The 22,048-nt window shown below is 39.2% G+C and overlaps 1 long non-coding RNA gene and 2 other non-coding genes across 3 annotated transcripts; 1 reads left to right on the top strand and 2 right to left on the bottom strand.

The window, feature by feature from the left end:
- Positions 1-8,868: 8,868 nt before the first annotated feature.
- On the bottom strand, positions 8,869-8,940 carry TRNAE-UUC (transfer RNA glutamic acid (anticodon UUC)). Its single transcript has one exon. It is a non-coding gene; the product is annotated as a tRNA-Glu (tRNA).
- Positions 8,941-9,019: 79 nt separating this feature from the next.
- On the bottom strand, positions 9,020-9,091 carry TRNAE-UUC (transfer RNA glutamic acid (anticodon UUC)). Its single transcript has one exon. It is a non-coding gene; the product is annotated as a tRNA-Glu (tRNA).
- A 3,025-nt stretch (positions 9,092-12,116) lies between these two features.
- LOC136201549 (uncharacterized) lies at positions 12,117-13,959 on the top strand. The gene is made up of 2 exons (XR_010673901.1): positions 12,117-12,592; positions 13,481-13,959. It is a non-coding gene; the product is annotated as an uncharacterized lncRNA (long non-coding RNA).
- The last annotated feature ends 8,089 nt before the right edge of the window (positions 13,960-22,048 follow it).

Here is a 22,048-nt window from a genome sequence, read left to right as displayed (position 1 = left end):
TGATGATTTTGGAAAATAAAAAATGAGGTTTCAACTTTAATTCTTGAACTTTTCTATTTTCAGATTATCAAATGTCAGTTTGGAACGTTAGTTAAAGTTTATAACATCAAAAAATATAAAATTAACTTTTATATTATATATTGAAATTTAATGATCATACCGGTAAAAATAAGTAAAATTTATTAATCATGAGTGTAATTTAACCGTACGACCTTTTACTATCCCGATTAATTATAATCATGGTACCTAAACTTTGTTATTACTGTCATGTTTATCTATGTAGATGACATCATTCTAACATAGATCTATTGTAAAAAACAAAGTAACCATAACATTTACCATAGGAAACATTAAAGCTTTTAGGGTGTCTTCTATGCTTACTTTGTTTTTAACAAAGTAAACTTTACTTTGTTTTTTCTACCATTGGATAAGCTTACTTTGGCCCTGTTTGGGAATTAGCTGTTAGCTGATTACATTACCTGTTAGCTGATTTGACTAGCTGTTTGTGTAGACCTGTTTGGTAAAAATTAGCTGATTGATAATAGCGGTTTGTGCAAAAAGACGAATAAGGGCATTAATTTTGGCGCATGAGAAGAGGGAGTCTATTTATTAGGGTTAAAGAAGTCCATTAATTTTAATATTGCAAAACGCTAATTGAAAAAGCTCCTTTTAAGAGCTTTTTCTAAATTAGCGTTTTCATCCCAAAACTCTCTCTCAAAACTCTCTCCACCAAACACTTCAATTAGCGGTTTCAATGGTCAAATCTCTAAAGTTGGTCAAAACCGTTCTTTTTATCCCAAAACGCTCTTTACCAAACATGGCCTTTATCAAAGTTCATCACCATCCAATGGTGGAAAAATCAAAGTAAGACTTACTTTGTCAAAAACAAAGTAAGCATAGCCTAACCCAAGCTTTTAGATGTAGAATTTAAAATCAAGGATTTGGGAACTCTCAAGTATTTTCTAGGATTTGAAATACCACGAAATCGAGAATCCGCCTTGATTTTTTCTTTCCATACCCGTTTCATTACCCTAATGGGTAATGGTTTTGGTCCCATACCTTTTTATACAGGGTACGAATAGTCCTATTAGAATCGGGTAGTACCGGATACCCACAGGTAGAATACCCGTTGTCATCCCTAACCTTGATTTGTACAACTAAAAATTAGGGTAAATTACACAATAATCATACTGAAAATAATATTTTATTTTTAGTCAAATGATTAACTTTTATATGAAATAGATCATATTTGTAATTTTTATTTTGAAAATGTCAGAGAAAAACAGTTTTTGTTTTTAAATTTAAATCTGGAAACCTTCTTCAAATTAACTAATTATTGGTAACTTCCTAATTGACAAAATTAGAAATAAGATTTGTCATAACTATAAATTATTTATGAGATATGTTTTTCCATGTAATTTCCTCTAAAAATTAAGGTATTTTTAGACCACTTGTATGGATACTAGAAGATCAATTTCTGGTTATTGCGTTCTTTTGGAGTGTTTTTTCATCTCATGGAAAAACAAGAAACAAGTCACCGGTTTTTTTATCATCAACTTGAGAGGGTAATAAATATAAAATAAAAATTATTTTATTCACACCAAAACGCAGTGTTTCAATGTGGTGAAAGTAGATTTGGCCATGGCTCGGGCTGGGCCGAGCTCAGATCGGGTTAGACGGGTTTTTCTATAAAAGTCCTTAGCCCAAGCCCAGCCCACTAGTAATTTAGACGGACTCGGGCTGGGCTGGGTTGGGGCCTAAAAATCAAATCTCAAGCTCAGCTCATATGAACCCACCTAAACATATATACATAATTTTTTAATTATAAAAATAAAATTCAATACTTAAAAATAAATATTTAATATATAAATCTATAAATATATAAAATTTATTAATTAATATTAATAGGCGGGCCGGACTGGACCGGGCTGTGCTATTTTTATTAATCCCAAGCCCGTCCAAAAAATAGACGGGCTTTAGCGAGCCTGGACCTAACATCAATTAGCATTGTCTAAACCCGGCCCAAGGGACACGGGATTGGACGGGTCTGGCGGGTATCCGGATCCGTGGACATGTCTAGGTGAAAGCAAGATAAGTTTTAGTTTAAGAGGTAGAAGATTGCCGCCTCTTTATAGAATTAAGGGTAAGTAATTTATTAGTCCCCTTTTTTTACCTAACACATTTTTTAGTTTATATATTTTGAAAAACACATTATAAGATCCCTATTTTTTTTATCAACATTAACTATTTAGTCTTTCTGTCTAATTTTTTTAGATTTTTAACCGAACTTATCTTAGCTTTCAAGACAGCCATAGTAAATACAAAATGGTAATGTTCCTTTGTTATTTCCTGTCTGTCTGTTTATACCAAATATAACGGTTAAGAATCTAGAAAAAAATAGACAAAACGACTAAAAGATTAATATTGACAAAAAAAATAGGGATTTTATAATGTGTTTTTCAAAACACGGGGAATAAACAGTATATTAGGTAAAAAAGAGGGGACTAATAAATTGTTTACCCAATAATTAATAATGAAAAGTTTAGAGATTTTGTTTATTGCTTTTTCTATCCATTGGGTTAAAAACTATATTTTATTTAGATTCAAATAGAAATTATCTAGATAATCCCCCAACATCCTGCAGATAGTTTCTGTTTGGACTTAACAACTAGTGATACAGTAACAATTAATTGGGCTTGAAAGCTCAAGCATCGGGTTAAGGCCCAAATCTAACATTTGGGCCTAAGCCCATGAATGTTCGGTCATGTAGATACTTAATGATGAAGAAACCTCTTTGGATGCTGTTTAAGTGGACACGTGGATCAATAGTCGTCCTGGATTTCAAAGACACGTTCCCCAACTCCCATTTAGTATGGAACAAAAAGATAGAGTCCGAAACCCAATCAGAAGTTGCCACGTGTTAAGATACACAGACTTTATATAAGTAAATTATCTATAAATAGTCTCAATTTCAGAGCTTCAGGTACGTAACTTTTCTGAGTTTTCTCTCTCTTATCTACTGCTTTCAAGATCGTTTTGTAATTACTAGTACCTTATTGACTTAAACATCGGAGAGGGTTCGCCAGATTCCAACCCTTTTTAACTGTTTGTTGTCATCTCAGGTCACCAGAAACAATCAAGAGACAGAGTTCATAAACAAAGACATTTACTAGTGATATAGCAAATCGAATCTCGTATTCTATATGTAACACCCTGGTCCAATATCATGTAGATATTGTCCACTCTTGCCCAAATCCAACACCTTGGGCCTCACGGCTTTAAAACGCGTCTGCATGTATTAGATTCTCATCTTATTAATAAGCCCAAATCACTCCCTCTCCACTTCCGATGTGAGATTCAGTTCATTCCTGTCCCCATCGACATCCTTTAGGGTCGTTCCTTGCCCAAGCCTTCTACCCCGGCGCCATCCATTCCGGACCGGGTCGTTACAGGCCCACCAGCTTCCGCCTGGTTCGTTCCTGAACCACACATCATACGTGGAGAGTCGGCTCTGATACCAATTATAACACCCTGGTCCAATACCATATAAATATTGTCCGCTCTGGCCCAAATCCAACACCTTGAACCTCACGGCTTTAAAACGCGTCTGCATGTATTGGATTCTCATCTTACTAATAAGCCCAAATCACTCCCTCTCCACTTCCGATGTGGGATTCAGTTAATTCCTGTCCCCATCGCCATCCCTTAAGGTCGTTCATTGTCCAGGCCTTCTACCCCGATGCCACCCATTCTGGACCGGATCGTTACACTATTTATGCACTATGTTGACTTCTTTCACTAGATTTTTAATTTTAGCGACTTGAGATCCTTATCACTCGAAACAGACGTACCATTTAGTATAATATCTTTGGCTTAATTAATGAGTAGGAATACTCAAACATTACATGAATAGGAAATCATGCATGTACATATATATTCATTAAACAAACTATATGATTGCATTAGAAAGGCAAAAGGAAAAAGGGCAAAGTGGAAGACAAAATCATGAATGGGGACCTTATAAGATATTGTTCATAAACTTAATTATCAATTTGTCAACTCATTTTGAAACTTAACGTGTGATGCAAACAAAGGCATGTCTATCTCTATATTTCCTTCTTGTAATATCAAAACTAGGGATGAGAATTTTGTGGCTGTCATTGTTTTTTGGATAAAGATTAAATTTAATCATAATATTTCAAGAAAAGTGTAGAATCGGACTTAACATATGAAATGATGTAAATTTAATTTTAATTTTTTTAAATAAGATCAATTTTAGCCATTTATTATAGAAAAATACAAAAAATTTGTTTGACTCGTATTTAACTGTCACTTCAAACCTTCCAAATATCAATTATATCTAAAATATTTAGGGCCTATGTGGAGGGTGTTTGTTTCAGCTTTTCGGATGAGCGTTTAGCGTTTCATTCCAAACAGCAGGAAATATAGTGTTTGGTTAGGTTTATATGACCGCAGCGTTTAACATTTTCTTAGGATACTGCAACGTTTTGAAGCTTTTCATGAACATCTGTTTACCGTTATTAATTATTGAAAGAACTATCCTTCTTATTTTATAATTTATTTATTGATTAATTTAACATGTCTATATTAGACATTTTAAATACCAACAACAACAATTCAATATAATTTTACCAAACACTAATAATTAAACAGCTAACAGCAACAACAAACAGCAACAACAAACAGCTTACAACAACAGCAAACAGCAACCGCAACAACTATTAGCTAACAACTGAACCAACAGCTATTTGCGGTTGCAGTAAGCTGTTTGCTGTTGCTCTTAGCTGTTTGACATTAACTGATTAATTATTATTGTTTGGTAAAATTATATTGAACTATTGCTGTTAGTATTTAAAATGTCTAATATGGACATGTTTTAAATTGATCAACAAATAAACTATAAAATAAAAAATATATTTTTCAAATTAATAAAAATAATTTAAATAAAAAAAATTATAATACAACAAAACCTTGTTCTTTCGGTAATTATGTTTTAAAAATAGAAATAATGTTAAAGAAAAAACATATTTTTTTGTGGAAATAAGAAGGATAATTTTGTCAATAACAAACAACTACAAATAGCTATTCATGAAAAGCTCCAAAATAAGCTTTTCGTGAAAAGCTCCAAACTGCTGCAGTTTCCAAAGAAAATGCTAAATGCTGCAGTTATATAAACCTAACCAAACGCTATATTTCTTGCGGTTTGGAGTGAAACGCTAAACGCTGATCATCCGAAAAGTTGACCACACATTCTTAGCGTAATACAAACAAAAATTCTATTAAAATGCTAAAAATAAAATCTTTTACATATAAGTTAATCATAAAAAAGTTTTGTCAAACTGTCTAAAATATTTATTGTATTATTAATATAGTTATAAAAAAAAATAAAACATGTATGAAACTGCTTCAATTTATCTATAAATTTGTTTGGAAGGTCTGATGTGACAATTAAATAACAGTCAAACAAGTCTTTCAAATTTTCAATAACGCAATGCTAAAATTGATCTTGCTTGGAAACATTAGGGTTAAATTTTCACTATTTCATACGTTATGGCTAATTCTGCACTTCGCTTTCCCATATCATGGATAGTTTCCGGGCCCGACCGTTGGAACTACCCTTATTATGGATGGTTTTGGCCTCTTGTTCCCAATAAATCAGGATTCATAGTGGTTAATTAACTCATTGAGTTTGTATTAAATTACAAAATCCAACTCGATTAATATAGGATATGCGATAAATTTCTCTAAGTTTGTTCAAAACGACTCAATTTTACTTTTATTATCTAAATTTAGCTTAATTTGGAATTTATTTTATATTGGTACGTAAAAATTAGTCCTGAACCACTCAGATGACAACACGTATATATATGAAAAAAATTGAACAAGTTCGATTTAATAAAATTTTCAGTTTTTATACATACACATGTAAAATTTGCCCCCAATTGATATCTTGTGAAAAGATTCTTGATCGGAGCCCTTCCCTGTGAGGCGCCGTTGGGATCGGCCGGACACACTCTGATGCCTAAGTCAGTAATATTCTTGAGAGAATAATCTGTAATCACAAAGTAGGGTTAGAATAATGTGTACCTTTGTTGTCATATTACAGGGGTATTTATAAACTAATTCTGTATTCGCCACTGCTCATGCTTAAACGTTTCCATCTCAATCAAAACCCTAATTATGTTTGATTTTTCTTTCGTTAGGTGTACCAAATTTGTTATCTCCCATGCCACGAACGGAGACTTCTTTTCTTTCTCTTCAATTTCTTCAATCAATTGTCTATTCATTCAATTCACATGGCCCCTTTCCTTATCCATGCATATATTTTGAAAATCTTTTATTGTTTTGGACTATTCTAGATATTTTGCCACCCAAGGATTTGGAATACTTTGGATCTCATAGCATTTGGATTTAGAATGTCAAAATGGATTTGAACACTCATTAGTTATAAAAGAATTCATTAAATTTGTGTATATTTAATTAAGGGGTAAATAACACCCATGACCACTGAACGTTACCCATTTTCACATTATGGCCACTCAACTTCATTTCTTTCTGGTATGGTCACTCAACTTTACACTTTTTAACACCGGTGGCCACTTAACGCCTCAAAACGACCATTGACAGGTAAAAATAGAAAATCCAAAGCGTTAATGATTTCTAAGGAACTTTAATTCTTGAAATTTTTTGTTTTGAGGTCATTTAGGTGTTGTTTGGTTAAGAGAGAGAAAGTGAATTTTTAGAGAGAGAAAGCTCCAAAAAATGTGATTTTCGAAAATAAAAAATATGGTTTCATGGTAAATGTCATTCTGAACAACTTTAATTGTTGAATATTTTCATTTTAAGGTCGTTAATGATCGTTAACGGTCATTTTGAGAAGTTAGTTAAAATTGAGTGGCCACCGGTGTTAAAAAGTGTAAAGTTCAGTGGCTATACCGGGAAAAAATGAAGTTAAATGGCCATAATATGAAAATAGGTAAAGTTCAGTGGCCATGGGTGTAATTTACCCTTTAATTAAGATAAAGAAACCTACAAAATTTCAAGGCTTAATCCATCATTTCATTTGCTCCCTGAATTTGTTCAGAAAGGTTGATTGACCTCTGAACTTTCAAAGTATTCCAATAGCCCCCTCAACTTGCATAAAATATTCAGTTAGCCTTCTGAACTTGCGTAAAATGTACTCAATTGATCATTCGGTTGTAAAAAGGTAAATTAAATGCGGAAGATGTATTCCACGCATCTTAGAATGTTATTATATAATTTAAAAATAGATTAAAAAAGAAGTTATTACTTGCTCAACTATAAAACTTGTCTTCCCTAATATTAGAACGACATACCCCGATCTTTGTCATTTTACTTTTTTAAAGATCCGTGCAATACATCTTCTTCATTTAACTTACTTTTTTTCTTAAACTGAGTGATTAATCGATTACATTTTACACAAGTTCAGGAGGCTAATTGAACATTTTATGCAAGTTGAAGAAGTTATCTGGATACTTTGAAAGTTCAGAGGACCGATCAAGCATTTTGGACAAGCTCAAGGGACATATGATGTATTAAGCCAAATCAAGGAGGCCAAATTTGAACGCAGCAAAAGAAACCTTCATGCGTTATTGAACCAATATAGTTATAACAATTTTTTTTTTATCAAACTGTCTGTTTACTGTGTTATTAATATAGTTATAAACAACCAACCACAAATGTAAAAATCTGTTTCAGTTTATCGATAAATTTGTTTGGAACGTCTGATGTGACAGTTAAATAACAGTCAAACCAGTTTTTTCAAATTTTCAATAATATAGAGCTAAAATTGTTTTGCTTGAAAATGTTAAAATTAAATTTGAAATATTTTATACGTTATGGCTAAATCCGCACTTCTACAATAACGCTACGGTTAAATTTAATATTTATCCCAATTTACTGATAATACTAAAAAGGAACCTTTTTAGAAAGAAAAAGATATTTCCAATGCCAGAAATCGATTACTAGGGATAAGGGTCAAATTTAACCCTAACATTTCCAATTCCAAGTAAGATCAATTTTAACCATACATTACCAAAAATTTGAAAAGGTTGGTTGGATTATTATTTAAGTGGTACATCGAACCTTTCAAACATCAATTATGTCTAAAATATTTAATATATTACTACACAATTACAAAGAACCTGTTAAAACGCTAACAATTAAGTCTGACATATATATAAGTTAATCACAATCTCTTTTATCAAAATGTCTAATTTTTTTTACTGTGTTACTTTTTTTTTTTTTTTTGATAAATAAGAAAGGAAACAACAACAAAAAAAGAAGAAGAAAGAAACTAAGGCGGAACCATCCTAGGAAAGCCAGCTCCCACGAGATCATCCAGCAGCAGCCTTTTTTTTACTGTGTTACTAATATAGTTATAAACAACCAACCACAAATATAAAAATCTGTTTCAGTTTATCGACAAACATGTTTGAAACGTATGATTTGATAGTTAAATAACAGTCAAATCAGTTTTTTTAAAATTTCGGTAACATATGGTTAAAATTGATCTTGCTTAAAAATATTAAGATTAAATTTACATTAGGACTAAATCCATATTTTTTCAAAAAAAAAAAACAATCTGTTTCAGTTTATCGACAAACATGTTTGAAACGTATGATGTGACAGTTAAATAACTGTCAAATCAGGCTTTTTAAAATTTCGGTAACATATGGTTAAAATTGATCTTGCTTAAAAATATTAAGATTAAATTTACATTATGACTAAATCCATATTTTTTCAAAAAAAAAAAAAACATTAAATCAATTTACATAATACATATAAAAGTCGGAACTTTTTTTGAAGAATAAAAAAAAAAAATATTTCCGATGCCGGAAATCAAACCCGGGTCCCCTGGGTGAAAGCCAGATATCCTAACCGCTGGACGACATCGGAATACTCTAGAATTGATGTCAAATTTACATAATACATATAAAAGTCGGAACTTTTTTTGAAGAATAAAAAAAAAAGATATTTCCGATGCCGGGAATTGAACCCGGATCCCCTGGGTGAAAGCCAGATATCCTAACTGCTGGACGACATCGGAATACTCCAAAATTGATGTCTAATTTTAATAACACGTCAATTAGTATAAAATCTCTGGCCTACTTTTTTCTTTTATTATACCATTATTTAACCCTCTATCCAAAATTTTATTATTTGTACTCTAATTTATTATTTTGATTATATTTCAACACTGATCTATTTCAATCGGTAAAATTATTCGATTTGAACAGGAACTTAACAAAATTGTTATTATATTAATATCATGCAAAATGATATTAGATGGATGACATTATACACACCCTCCTTAGAGTTACCATATACGGAAACTAGTGGCCAAAGTCCAAACTACTGTAGTCCAGGTTCAACGATTAACGGCCCAAAACATCTAACAAGGTCCAAAATCAGCAAGCGAGGCTTTAGCTCTAATCGCAAGAGAATCTTCCGAAATCTTACGAGATAAAGGATTCATTCCAGGATTTAGACTCCTTAAGGGATTTGGAATCCTAAACTCATAATGATTTCTAAAGAGGTGACAACTTTAATCTAATCATACACTATAAATAGACAAAGTATGAACACAAGATTCGGTATGTTAACTACTATCACTCAACTAGTTCATAACCTTCAATCTAATCCAATCATAAACTGACTTAAGCATTGGAGCGTGTTCACCGGACTCCGGCATCGTCTGACCTGCGTTCTGTTTTACATGTTTTTATTACAGCGACCGATTGATCCAGTGGTTTGGACACGTAAGCAATTTCAGGTAACTAGTTATCACCTGTTGACATATGAAGATATTTTGACACTTAGACTCAATAAATTTTAATTTAGGGATTTGTTTTTATTTTGTTTATTTTAATTAATTTTTTCCGTATAAAAAAATCTATGTGGCAAATAAACTTTAAATCGTGCAACTGACGTATCAATCTCTATCCAAATTGGCTGAAATTTCACCAATTGGGATAGTTCAATAGCCAATTGGGCCGCTCCATAAAATTTACGGGCCCTAGGCGAAATAATAAAGGGTGAAATACATGAATATCATAATTAAGTACAAAATTATAATTAAGTCGTATCACCAAACTTAATTCTTAATATGTCATTATTCTCTATATATTATGATTTTACACCATAGTTTTAAAATTCTAGACTCCAATTCATAAATTATAAACCTTAGAAAATATATTATAGACTTCTAATTTATAAATTATAATCCTTAAAATATATTGATTCGGGATCTCACAAAAGCCCAAAAGGCCCAGGCCCAGGCCCAATGAACAAAGCCCAAAGACCACCTCAACCCATTATAAATACCTCCAACATGGGAAGGTGGAGAGAGAGGAAACTTGCTTACCACAAATCGGGTAACCTCTTAAGCTATTCGATTATTTCCTTCCTTTGACGTCTCGAACATCTAACTGTCTTGATCGAGTATTCGCAGGGATCGCTCCCCGTGCAGAGACGATCCCCGAGAACAACCGGAATCCCCGACGAGCCGCTCGAATCCCTGTAGTCTGTTCCCTAATTATTTGGTGCGGTGATCGTGGACTACAAGTGATTTTCAAAAGTTTCAGCAGAATGCAGACACCAACTGAGTCCACTCCGACCGGAGTGCCAAACGCCGCAGCTACCAGTTCCATGACCAGTGAAGCACGTCCCGCGCTGTCCACCCCAATCTCTCCCAGAAACCTGGCTCCGCTAATGGAGGAAGTAGATCCCGAGGAGGAGGAAGCCTACAATACTGTCGCACCCTGGCTTCCGGTTTTTTACGCAGGTCGGGGTGCGTGGTCGGCTCGATCTGCCTTTCTCGCGTTTAAGGTTTCGAGTCGCCACCAATCATCACTTGGAAATATGTGTATGCGGGCGTGATTGGTCGCCCTATCTGTTGGGATTGACTCTGTATGTTTTGGTTTGGATAAAGATGGTCTTCGCAGAGGTTTAAGGTTCGTTTTTCCGGTTACGTGTAGGGAAGAGATGTAATCTCACCCTACCCCGCCCGACGTATCGGTACTATTGTGATATCATGTGTTTGCTATTTGTGTTTGCTATTTGTTTTGTTTTGAATGGTATAAACCGAGCACTCGTGGATTTTGAGGTTATTGGGTTTAGTATTGAATTCTAATGACGTTTTCACATCGATTAGAATTAGTTTGGTTATTAAATTCGAATGACGTTTTCACATCGACCCGAATTAACTTAGTTATGAATTAGGATGACGTTTGCACATTAATCCGAATTGATATGGTTATAAATTCGAACGACGTTTTCACATCAATTCGAGTTAATTTTAATATTCAAATGACGTTTTCACATCAATTTGAATTAATCTAATTTATAAGTTCAAATGACGTTTTCACATCAGTTTGAATTAATTCAGAGATAAATTCGGATGACATTTTCATATCAATCCGAGTCAGTTTGGTTTAATATATTTTTTATTCGGGATAACATCTCGAATTGATTTATTTTCGTTTTAAATTACGCGTGCGGCGCACACGTAATCTCTTTTTATTAAATTAGAGTTTAATATGATTTTACGTATATCACATATACGATAAAATAGAATAAAAGATCTAAGGGCGAGCATCTCGAATTCAAGCGACGTTTTCACATCGACTAGAATTAGCTTGGTCGCGCATTCGAATAACGTTTTCACATTAGTTCGAATTAATTTGATTAACTATATCGGTTCGAGATGACATCTTGAAATTTGATGTATTATTTCTCCGAATATAATATATATGGCATGTGTGTATTCAGAAACCAGTGCAAAGTTTCTAATGAAGAATATCTTCACGCGTATCGTCGAGTTAATAATGCATTTTTGTATCAGCTTAAACCAATTCAAAAGAACCGCGCATTATGTTATTTAGCCTTTTTTTTCGAGTCAACTTTATTATTATTGTTTTTTATTAGGGTCGTGTGTATCACATACACGCGGAGATTCATATTTATTTCACTATCTCGGGTCGGTGACATGCGAAACCGGATAATTAGACTCGAACTAACATAATTGAATTAAATGGGCTTGTTTATTCCAACCAAAGTTAAAGGCCCAAAATTAATAAAAAGAATACCTATATCTAAACCCACACCACCTCCGTTCATTTGTTTTATCAAACTATTCAAATCCCATTTTCTTTTCTTCCCCTCTCATCTTCTCGAACTTTCATCTTCTCACCCCTCACTTCCATCGATTCTCTCTCTTCGGTTCCCATGGATTCCGACCACTCTTCTCGCCGTTCTCACTCCGTCTACTCTTCTATGGGCGTTTTTTGGTCATCTCTCTGTATTTTGACATGGTTCGGACCGTTGGGTCCGTTTTTGGGCGATTCGGAGACGGTTGCCGTCCCTCACCTCCGATGACGAGTTCGAACTTCCGAGGGGGTGGTTCTAATCAGTGGGAACCTACATGTAAAGGTGAGCTATGAGGTTTGTGTCTCTTTTGCTCTCACTCCTCCTCGACCTCGGTTTCTCTTCGGGTTTGCCGCGAGTTCTAAGAACTCTTAGAGGCGTATGAAATGTTCTGTGGTCTGAGGTAGATGCTTGCTATGTTGATCTTGTTAGAGGCGTGTTGTTTATTCGATTTGTAATGCTTGTGGTATTGTCTTTGTTGGGACAATTTGATTTGGCATGCTTTGGGTATTTTTTGTTGGGAATGGATTATTTACTGGGAATAATTTGGCTTGAGATATTTTCGGGATGCTTGGCTGTGTGGGTTCGATTTTGGCTATTCCTACTGTTATAGTCCATTCTTACTTGCCTGAATTTAGTTTTGTGTGGAGATGGTTTCCAGTGACCTCCAAACGGGTTCCGAGAACGCAACCAGAGCCGTTATCGGCTCTGGAGGGTGTTTCGGTTCTCCGTTTGGCGTGCTCGGGAACGGGTTTGAGTTACGGTTACTACTTGGTTGATTTATATGAGAAAAAAGAAGAAGCAGTGATACAATAACGGATATATACGTGTATATATGTATGAATGTGAGTAAATTGCAAATGAATTTACCCTTGCTCTTTTGATTGCTTTTCTGAGAATTACAGTATTGGAGAAGCTTTTCCCCTCTTTACAGTGACAACTCTTCCTATTACAGTGATGAAAGATTTTCAATCTTTTTTTCCTTCCCCTGTTACATTGAGATTACAGATGTTTTCTCCCCTTTTACAGTGTTATTTTGCTCTCTTTTTGCTCCCCCTTTACATTGAGATTACCGATCTTTTCCCCCTCTTACAGTGATAGACTTTCTCTATTTATAGTAAGAGATTTGTCTGTGAATTATTGCTTGAGGGTTGTTTCGTCAATCTGCTTGCCCATTTTCTTCTGTATTTTGAAATTTCTGGATGCCTGCTGGATGAGATCATCTCTGTTGAATTATTGATTTTTTGGGTAAAAATGCCAATTGGTCCCTGTAATTGTGATTTTTTTGCAGACGGACGCTGTATTTGATCCGAGTCGGTAAGTTTATTGGGAATTGACGGCATTAGTTCCGAATCGAATCGCCTATTTGAACTCCGGGTCCATGTTTGACTGTTGCCGCTCCGGTTTAATTTTTGTTTGATTTACCGCGGTCCAATTTGGTAGCCCCGGGTTAAATCTGATGATTCTTGACTGTCCCATATGAACTTGGTTGCCTCGGATATGTTTTGTTGCCTCGGATATGCTTTGATCGCCTCGGAAAAGTTTTAGTTGCCTCGGATATTTGGTTGCCTCGGTATTCAAAGTGGGGTACAGAAACCCCGACATTATGAGGCGGGCCCCTGGGTCCGCTATATTTTTTCCGCTTTATTTTTATTTCATCTTTTCCCTGCAAACGATGTAATTAGAAGTTAGACATTTGTACCACAATGTAATTGTACTCGTATATTATTACTTTTATTAATAAAAGCTCCATTGTTTTTTTTTTTTTTATACTATTGCCTCCATTTTTATTTAATGCAACTAGCCCAGCAGCACATGACGGGTTAAAATACTTAATGAATATGACTTGAGTTACAATAACTCGTGACCGTGAAATTTTACAGCAAAACGATTTGAGCACAATTAATCTAAAAAGAATGTCAACCGTCGATTTATTTAATAAGGAGACGTTTTGGACTACGATGACGACTGACATTTTAAGGAAACGTTCAATTGTCGTTAATTTATTAACTTTTCAATTTTTGGATCCATTTGTTATAATTCGTTATTTAGAAATCAACTATATTCTAAACGTTTAATTATAATATAAATCGTAATCAAAGTCAATATTAACTTTAACTTTGATATACGATGTTACATCATAATTTGCAATTCAGACTATAGGCATTCCTAAATATAGTTTACGACAAACAAATAAGCATTGAAATGTTAATTCGATTGGTTGACATCTGAACCTTAATTAATAAATTATAACTCGGATTCAAACAAATTCAATTTTATTCAAAATACGAGGAACATATATCGAATAAAATTCATAATAGGTTAAAAATTGTACTTTAATTCTATTAAGTCATATTTTGAATATACTTCGGAATTTTTACCGATTTATACCGACATATGATAAATTAGCCTTAGTAGCACAATTTTTTCCTAATTAATTATTTTCGAGATAATACCATATATTCTGGATAATTCATGAATTGTTCAAATTCTGAGCGAAATTTATTAAAAACTTAAAAAATGGCCCGGACGAAAATGGGTATCTACAAATACCTCGCAGCTCCTCAGCGCCATACGGGGTTTTCAGACAACTCAGGCCGTCCATACGGCGGCCCAGATGAAGGTCATGGAGCAACAAAAAAGCCTGCAGGAGGAAAATGCTAAAATTTGGCAATACCTCAAGGAAGCCGCGACACCACAACAAACAGGCGTGGTCGCGGACAGATCCGTGGCCCCGGAGGCGCTCATCGACAGACGGCTCGAGCCCGCCGCGGCTGCACCATGAGCAAGGGGCGCGACGTCCGGAGGACTAGTAGCCACCAGCGACGAGGATCTACTAGAGCAGAAGATCCAACATTTTTTGGATAAAAGAGCGCTCGTAGGAGTAATGGGGGAAGCATCACCTCCAGCAAAACTCCGCTGGTGCAAAGGATCATCGAAACGAGGTTCCCTCGTGACTGGAACGCCCCACGCTTATCCCAGTATTCGGGAACCGAAGACCCAAATGATCATATGGCCTCTTTTATGAGCACCATCAACCTCTACTCCAAGGATGAGGACATTATGTGCAAGGTTTTCCCCACTACACTTTCCGCGAGTGCGCAGGAGTGGTATCGAGGATTGGCACCTGAGTTCATCGACTCCTTCGACCTATTGAAGGACCTTTTCCTCTCCAGATTCGTCGCGGCAGCAAAGGTGAGGAAGATCAGCTCGGACCTCAACGGCCTCAAACAGTGGACAACCGAGCCGCTGCGCAATTTCCTCTCCAGGTTCCACCACATGGCCTTTCAGGTCAAAGGCCTCAATCTGGAAGTAGCTCACGATGCCCTCACAAAGGGCACTTCTTGTGAACCCCTTAAACAGAAGTGCTTTAAGAAGATGCCCCGGTCCTTCGAAGAGCTCATGACCATGGCACAGACCTTCGTCCGGTACGACGACTGTGACCGGCCTGTAGGGTACGAGGAATCGGAGAAAGACAAGGCCAGAGGAGATTCTCGGAAAAAAGAAAAGGGCAAGGTGACCGGGGATGCTCGGGACGGAGGATGAAGCCGCAAGAAGGAGGCCCCTTTTCCATTTCCCCCGCGAGTAGAGTCGACAAACTCGGATCGCAGAGGTGACCGGTCCCGCGATAAGGAAGTGCACTATGTCACTCAGAACCCGGCTCGAAGATACGCGCACCAGACCCCGCCAGCGGATAAGGGCAAGACCAGCATAAAAAAGGAGTACTGTAAATACCACAAGTCCTCTGGACACTCCACGGAGAACTGTTATCAGCTGTAGAAGGAAGTCGATCGCATCACGCAGCAGGGTGCCCCGCCGAGATCCCTCAGGCAAAAAGAGCAAAGCCCGAAGCAGCGTGACGCTGGTCGAGCCGAGGACCCGAAAAGACCAAGGTTTCACGGGGAGATTCATGTCATACGGGAAGGGGCACCAGTGCACTGCCCCCACTCGGAGACCTCCCGGAAGAGAAAGACAGCCGATCAGACCCTGACACTACAACCACCACTCTGAACCAGCCACTCGGAGGCCCTCATCATCACAATCAGTATCGCCAGCTTTAGGGTGCACCGAGTGCTAGTTGACACGGGGAGTTCAGTCAATTTGTTGACCTGGACAGCGCTGCGTGCCATGAAGAATACCCACACTGCCCTCCGTATAGGAACTTTTCCCCTGGTAGGGCTGTTCGAGATAGAAGTCCCCGTCAAAGGGATCATCTCTCTTCCTACGATCCTCGGTCATGACGGAAGAGAGGTGGAAAGTGTTGCCAAATGGGTAGTGGTGGACTTCCCCCTAGCCTACAACGCTATCATCGGAAGACCCCTGCTGGCGAGCCTGAAGTCTATGATTAACGTCTCCGAGCTATGCCTGACCCTACCACATCAGAGAGGCGAGATCACCATCCATGGAGACCGAATCTTGGCTAAGAAACTGCAGTGGCAGGCAACCCAACCTCGGACAGCTCTGTATCTAGAGGACGATCTGATGAATATGAGGGGGTGCAATCCCACTCCTATTGAGCCGGTCGTAGACTGCCGGGTCAGGGAGAGCAAGACACTGAAGATTGGGACCAGGCTGCCACCCGAGCTGGTCGACGAGATAAAAGCCATCCTCACCGAATACTCAGACGTGTTCGCTTGGTGCACCGAAGACATCACTGGCGTTTCACCCGAGCAGGCAACTCACAAGTTGAATATCGATCCTTCTGTCGAGCCTCTTAAGCAGAAGAAGCGGGTACAAGCAAGGGACAAGCAGGCAGCTGTCAAGGCTGAGATCCAGAAGCTTTTGGCTATAAAATTTATTCGCGAGGTTCACTATCCGAATTGGCTTTCAAATGTTGTACTTGTAAAGAAAGCCAGTGGGAAGTACCGCATGTGTGTAGACTTTACCGATGTTAATAAAGCATGTCCCAAAGATTCTTACCTCCTGCCTAACATAGATCAGCTTCTCGACCAAACAGCAGGATGCAAGATCTTATCCCAATTCGATGCCATAGCCGGTTTCCAACAGATACCCCTGGACCCAGCCGACGCTGAAAAAACCTCTTTCATAACGAATGAAGGCACATATTGCTATAACGTAATGCCTTTCGGCCTAAAGAATGCAGGAGCCACCTATCAACGGCTAATAGACAAAATAAATTCTCATCTCATTGGCAAGATGGTACAAGTATACATTGACGACATGGTCGTCCTAAGCACGGAAGAAAGCGATCATCCACGAGATTTGGTAGAGGCATTCAAGATTTTTCGAAATTACAACCTCAAACTCAACCCAGAAAAGTGCTTCTTCGGAATTCGTTCTAGAAAGTTCCTCGGTTGTGTAGTTTCGGAGAAGGGTATTGAACCTAATCCTGCGAAGATCGAGGCAATCTTGGAAATGAAAGCACCGCACAATCTCCAGGGCGTTCAGAGACTTAATGGACGGATCATCGCCTTAGGATGGTTTATCTCCTGCTTGGCGCAGCGTTGCCTCCCTTTCTATAAAGAGATCAAGAAGGAGCATCCCTTCAAATGTTCAACAGACTATCAGGCGGCATTCAACGCCATCAAAACCTTCCTTGCCACTCCACCCCTGCTATCGGTGCCAAAACAAGGCCGAGACATCCATCTATACTTCACCATAGCCGACGAAACCGTGGCAATGGTTCTCACTCAAGTCGAGGGTACCGAGCTCTATCCGATCTATTTTTTAAGTAAGGTGCTTAAGGGAGCAGAAATCCGGTACTCTGAGGTTGAAAAGGCTCTGTTCGCCATCACACAAGCATCTGAATGCCTACGGCCATATTTCCAAGCGCATACAGTCGTCGTCAAAACCAATTATCCTCTCAAAAGGGCAGTCCAAAAGCCCAAGGTTTTCGGTCGCATAACTAATTGGTCGGTCCGACTGTCGCAGTTTGATGTGCGCTTTGAAGCTCGCACCATGATCAGAGCTCAAGTGCTTTCAGATTTCCTCGTCGAGTTCATCGGATCATCAACCGGTGACTTCTCCCTAGACAAAGATCGCAACAGTGACCAGTGGACTATGAGTGTGGATGGGTCTTGTGGCCCAAGGCGAGCAGGCGCTGGCATCGCCATTTAGGGACCTAACGACCTCCGCCTGCGATACGCCGTCCGCCTTGATTTCCCAACCACAAACAATCAAGCAGAGTATGAAGCCTTGATCGCGGCCCTCCGGCTGGCCAGAACAATGGTGACGGGACACCTGACAATGTACTCAGACTCTAAGCTCGTCGTCAGCCACGTCAGTGGCACATACAAAGCAAAGGACCCAACCATGTGTCAATACTTGGAGCTCGCCAAATCCCTGCTCGAGGATCTCAAGAGCAAGGGAGTTACATTCACCCTAAGGCTCATTCCGCGAGAAGAAAACAAAGAGGCAGATGGTATCGCTGCCCTCGCAGCGGGAGAACAGTCTAGTGATCCACACACCCTTATAGAAATCGCCGCTGCCCCGACAATTAACACACACTGTTCCTTACATATCGACACAGCAACGAACGGATGGAGGAGTCATATAATCAAGTATCTAGAGGATGGAGCTCTGCCAAAAGATAGGACGCAATCATCCCTCGTGGTTCGGTGATCCTGGCGGTACGCGATGCATGAAGGCATCCTATATCGGAAGTCGTCCAGCCAGCCCTGGTTGCGATGCATATCCGAGGAAGAAGGTGATCACTGTCTAAAATAAATACACCAGGGAGTCTGCAGCTCGCATCAGGGCGCTCGATCCATTGCGAAAAAGGCTCGACTTCAGGGACTCTACTGGCAGACTATGGACTCAGACGCGGTCAGAATAGTGCGCAATTGCCAAGCATGTCAGATGCACGCGAATACCCATCATGCACCGGCAACTCCACTAAAGGGCATCATCACACCCTGGCCTTTTGCCGTATGGGGGGTTGATCTGCTCGGCCCGTTTTCGATAGCCTTAGCGCAGAAGCGTTTCGTTGTAGTCGCAGTCGACCACTTCACAAAGTGGATAAAGGCCGAAGCCATCGCAAAGATAACCGCCGAGAACGTCATAAGTTTCCTCAAACGAATAATAATACACCACTTCGGAGTCCCTCATTCTTTTATCACGGATAACGGACGACAGTTTGACTGCGTTCAGTTCCGCAACTTCTGCTACACATCGGTCGCACACCCTCAGAGTAACGGACTCACCGAGGTCAGCAACCGAACAATTTTGCGTGGAATAAAGGCATGCCTTTTTGACAAAGGGCAAGCGTGGCCCGACCACATCCCAGCGGTGTTATGGTCATATCGAACAACCCCGCACTCCGAAATGGGGCGAACTCCTCTCTTCCTAACCTATGGAGCAGAAGCAATGGCACCCTCCGAAGTCATCCTTCGGTCTCCTCGCCAAGTCACTTACGCGGAAGCCAGTAATGGTGAGGAACTTACTGAGGCCGGCGAACGACTCGAGGAAGAACGCCTTAATGCCCTGCTTCACATCACGGCTCATACACAAAACTTGGCACGGTATCACAACAAACGGGTGCGACCCCGCACATTCCAAGTAGGGGACCTTGTGCTCTGGGATGCAGCCGCCGCTCAATCCCTGCTCGCCAAAGGAAAGCTAGGACAGACGTGGGAAGGACCCTACAAGATTCACACGGTCCTACACAACGGGGCCTACAGGATCGCCTCCTTAGACGGGCTGGTTTTCGACAATAGTTGGAATATCCAGACATTAAAAAAGTATTACCAATAGCTTATGTAACCTACCAATGAATAATCAAATCAAATGCTTATTTTAAACACAAGATGTTATTCCAAGGCTTCTCGAGCATCTCGAACGCCTCCCAGCATTCGCTTAAACAACCCCATGTTGTTATCGATTGACCAAAATGCGAGCTACCCGACACGGTCCTCGCTTAATAACACCAGATGTTATTCCAAGGCTTCTCGAGCATCTCGAACGCCTCCCAGCAATCGCTTAAACAATCCCATGTTGTTACCGATTGACCAAAATGTGAGCTACCCGATACGGTCCTCGTTTAATAACACCAGATGTTATTCCAAGGCTTCTCGAGCATCTCGAACGCCTACCAGCAATCGCTTAAACAACCCCATGTTGTTACCGATTGACCAAAATGTGAGCTACCCGACACGGTCCTCGCTTAAATAACACCAGATGTTATCCCAAGGCTTCTCGAGCATCTCGAACGCCTTACAACAATCGCTTAAACAACCCCGTGTTGTTACCGATTGACCAAAATGCGAGCTACCCGATACAGTCCTCGCTTAATAACACCAGATGTTATCCCAAGGCTTCTCGAGCATCTCGAATGCCTCACAACAATCACTTAAACAACCCCATGTTGTTACCGATTGTCAAAATGCGAGCTACCCGATACGGTCCTCGCTTAATAACATCAGTTGTTATTCCAAGGCTTCTCGAGCATCTCGAATGCCTCCCGGCAATCGCCTAAACAACCCCATGTTGTTACCGATTGACCAAAATGCGAGCTACCCGATACGATCCTCGCCTAATAACACCAGGCTTCTCGAGCATCTCGAACGCCTCTAAGCAAACACTAAAAACAACCCGATGTTGTTACCAATTGACCAGAATACAAGCTATACAAAGTTCGCAGCTTAGAAAAGCGTCACGAATACCTGACAAAGTTCATCGATAAACAAAAAACCATACATTACACATACATTAAAGCAAATATCCAATACAGGAAATCTGGAAACATAAACTGAAGCTGCTCGCAAACAAAGTACGTCTAATCCCCAAGAATCCAGCATCTACTAAGGCCACATGTTGGCACGGTCAGGATTAGGGATAGCCTCATCATCCATCAAATCTTGGTACACTGCTCGCCAATCCGCACACGCGATGGTTTGGATTCGCCGGGACAGGCCTGAGATAACCCTGACTGGCAAACTCAAGGAAAACCACGCTACGAGGCTTCAGAGGGTCAACGAACGTCAGGCCATACGGACGCGACGGCGAAGCATGGCGACCCACATGCCGGTACTCAAATTCGGTAGGAAGATTTGTCACCCTTTCTAGTTCGTCGGGAAGAAGCCTCCTAATCCACGAACGGTGTGGGTTCAAGACAGGCGCGACCATCTCATCAGGGTTGAGAAAGCCAATACCATCTTGCGACCAAATCTTTTTCTCGGTCGTGGACAACACACTAGCCACCACTTCACAGGAATCCATCGCCAATCCAGTATACAGAGTAGAACTCTCACTTTTTGTATTTCTTTTTTGAGAGGTAGCACCCCGTTTCATCCACACAGGTGAGGCATACCGGGCTTTCCGCTCCCCGTCATGATCTGCAGTCGGCGGATAGTACACATAGGGATATGGCAGCGCTGATATAGCTTTTTGCACCTCCAGTACTCTAGCAGGATCGACAATATCCTGAAGAGACATTACAAGAGGAGTACAGGACAAAGAGCGACCAACAAAAGATCTTAGCAAACTAGCAAACAAAGCAACCCAAAATAACGCAAAAACGACTCCTATTTATAGCCCAGAAAGACGGGACGTGAAAGACAGTTCAGTAAAAGTAACCATCAGATCAAGTGCAGGTTTATAATAATAGCATTCAAAGAATCCATCCAAAAGATCACGAAGGATCTGAATGTACTGATACATCATTACAAAGCTTTTAAACAGAACAAAACAAGAAAGCCTTAGTTTAGCCTACTTCTTCTTAAAACAACCACAGAACTCAACAGCCCTCGCCTGAGCATCTTTGTCATACACATCCGGAGAGAAGATAACCTCCGGAGGAACAGCATATCCGGTATTATGAGCGGCCATGATGAGCATCATCCAATCCATCTTCACCAGCTTTTCTTCTCATTGACCCGCAAAAGCACGAAGATTGGCGGCT

Source organism: Euphorbia lathyris, chromosome 7 (genome assembly GCF_963576675.1).
Source record: "Euphorbia lathyris chromosome 7, ddEupLath1.1, whole genome shotgun sequence".
In the NCBI taxonomy this organism is placed as follows: Eukaryota; Viridiplantae; Streptophyta; class Magnoliopsida; order Malpighiales; family Euphorbiaceae; genus Euphorbia; species Euphorbia lathyris.
The sequence above is the reverse complement of the archived record's forward strand: the minus strand, read 5'-3'. Positions and strand labels throughout refer to the sequence as shown.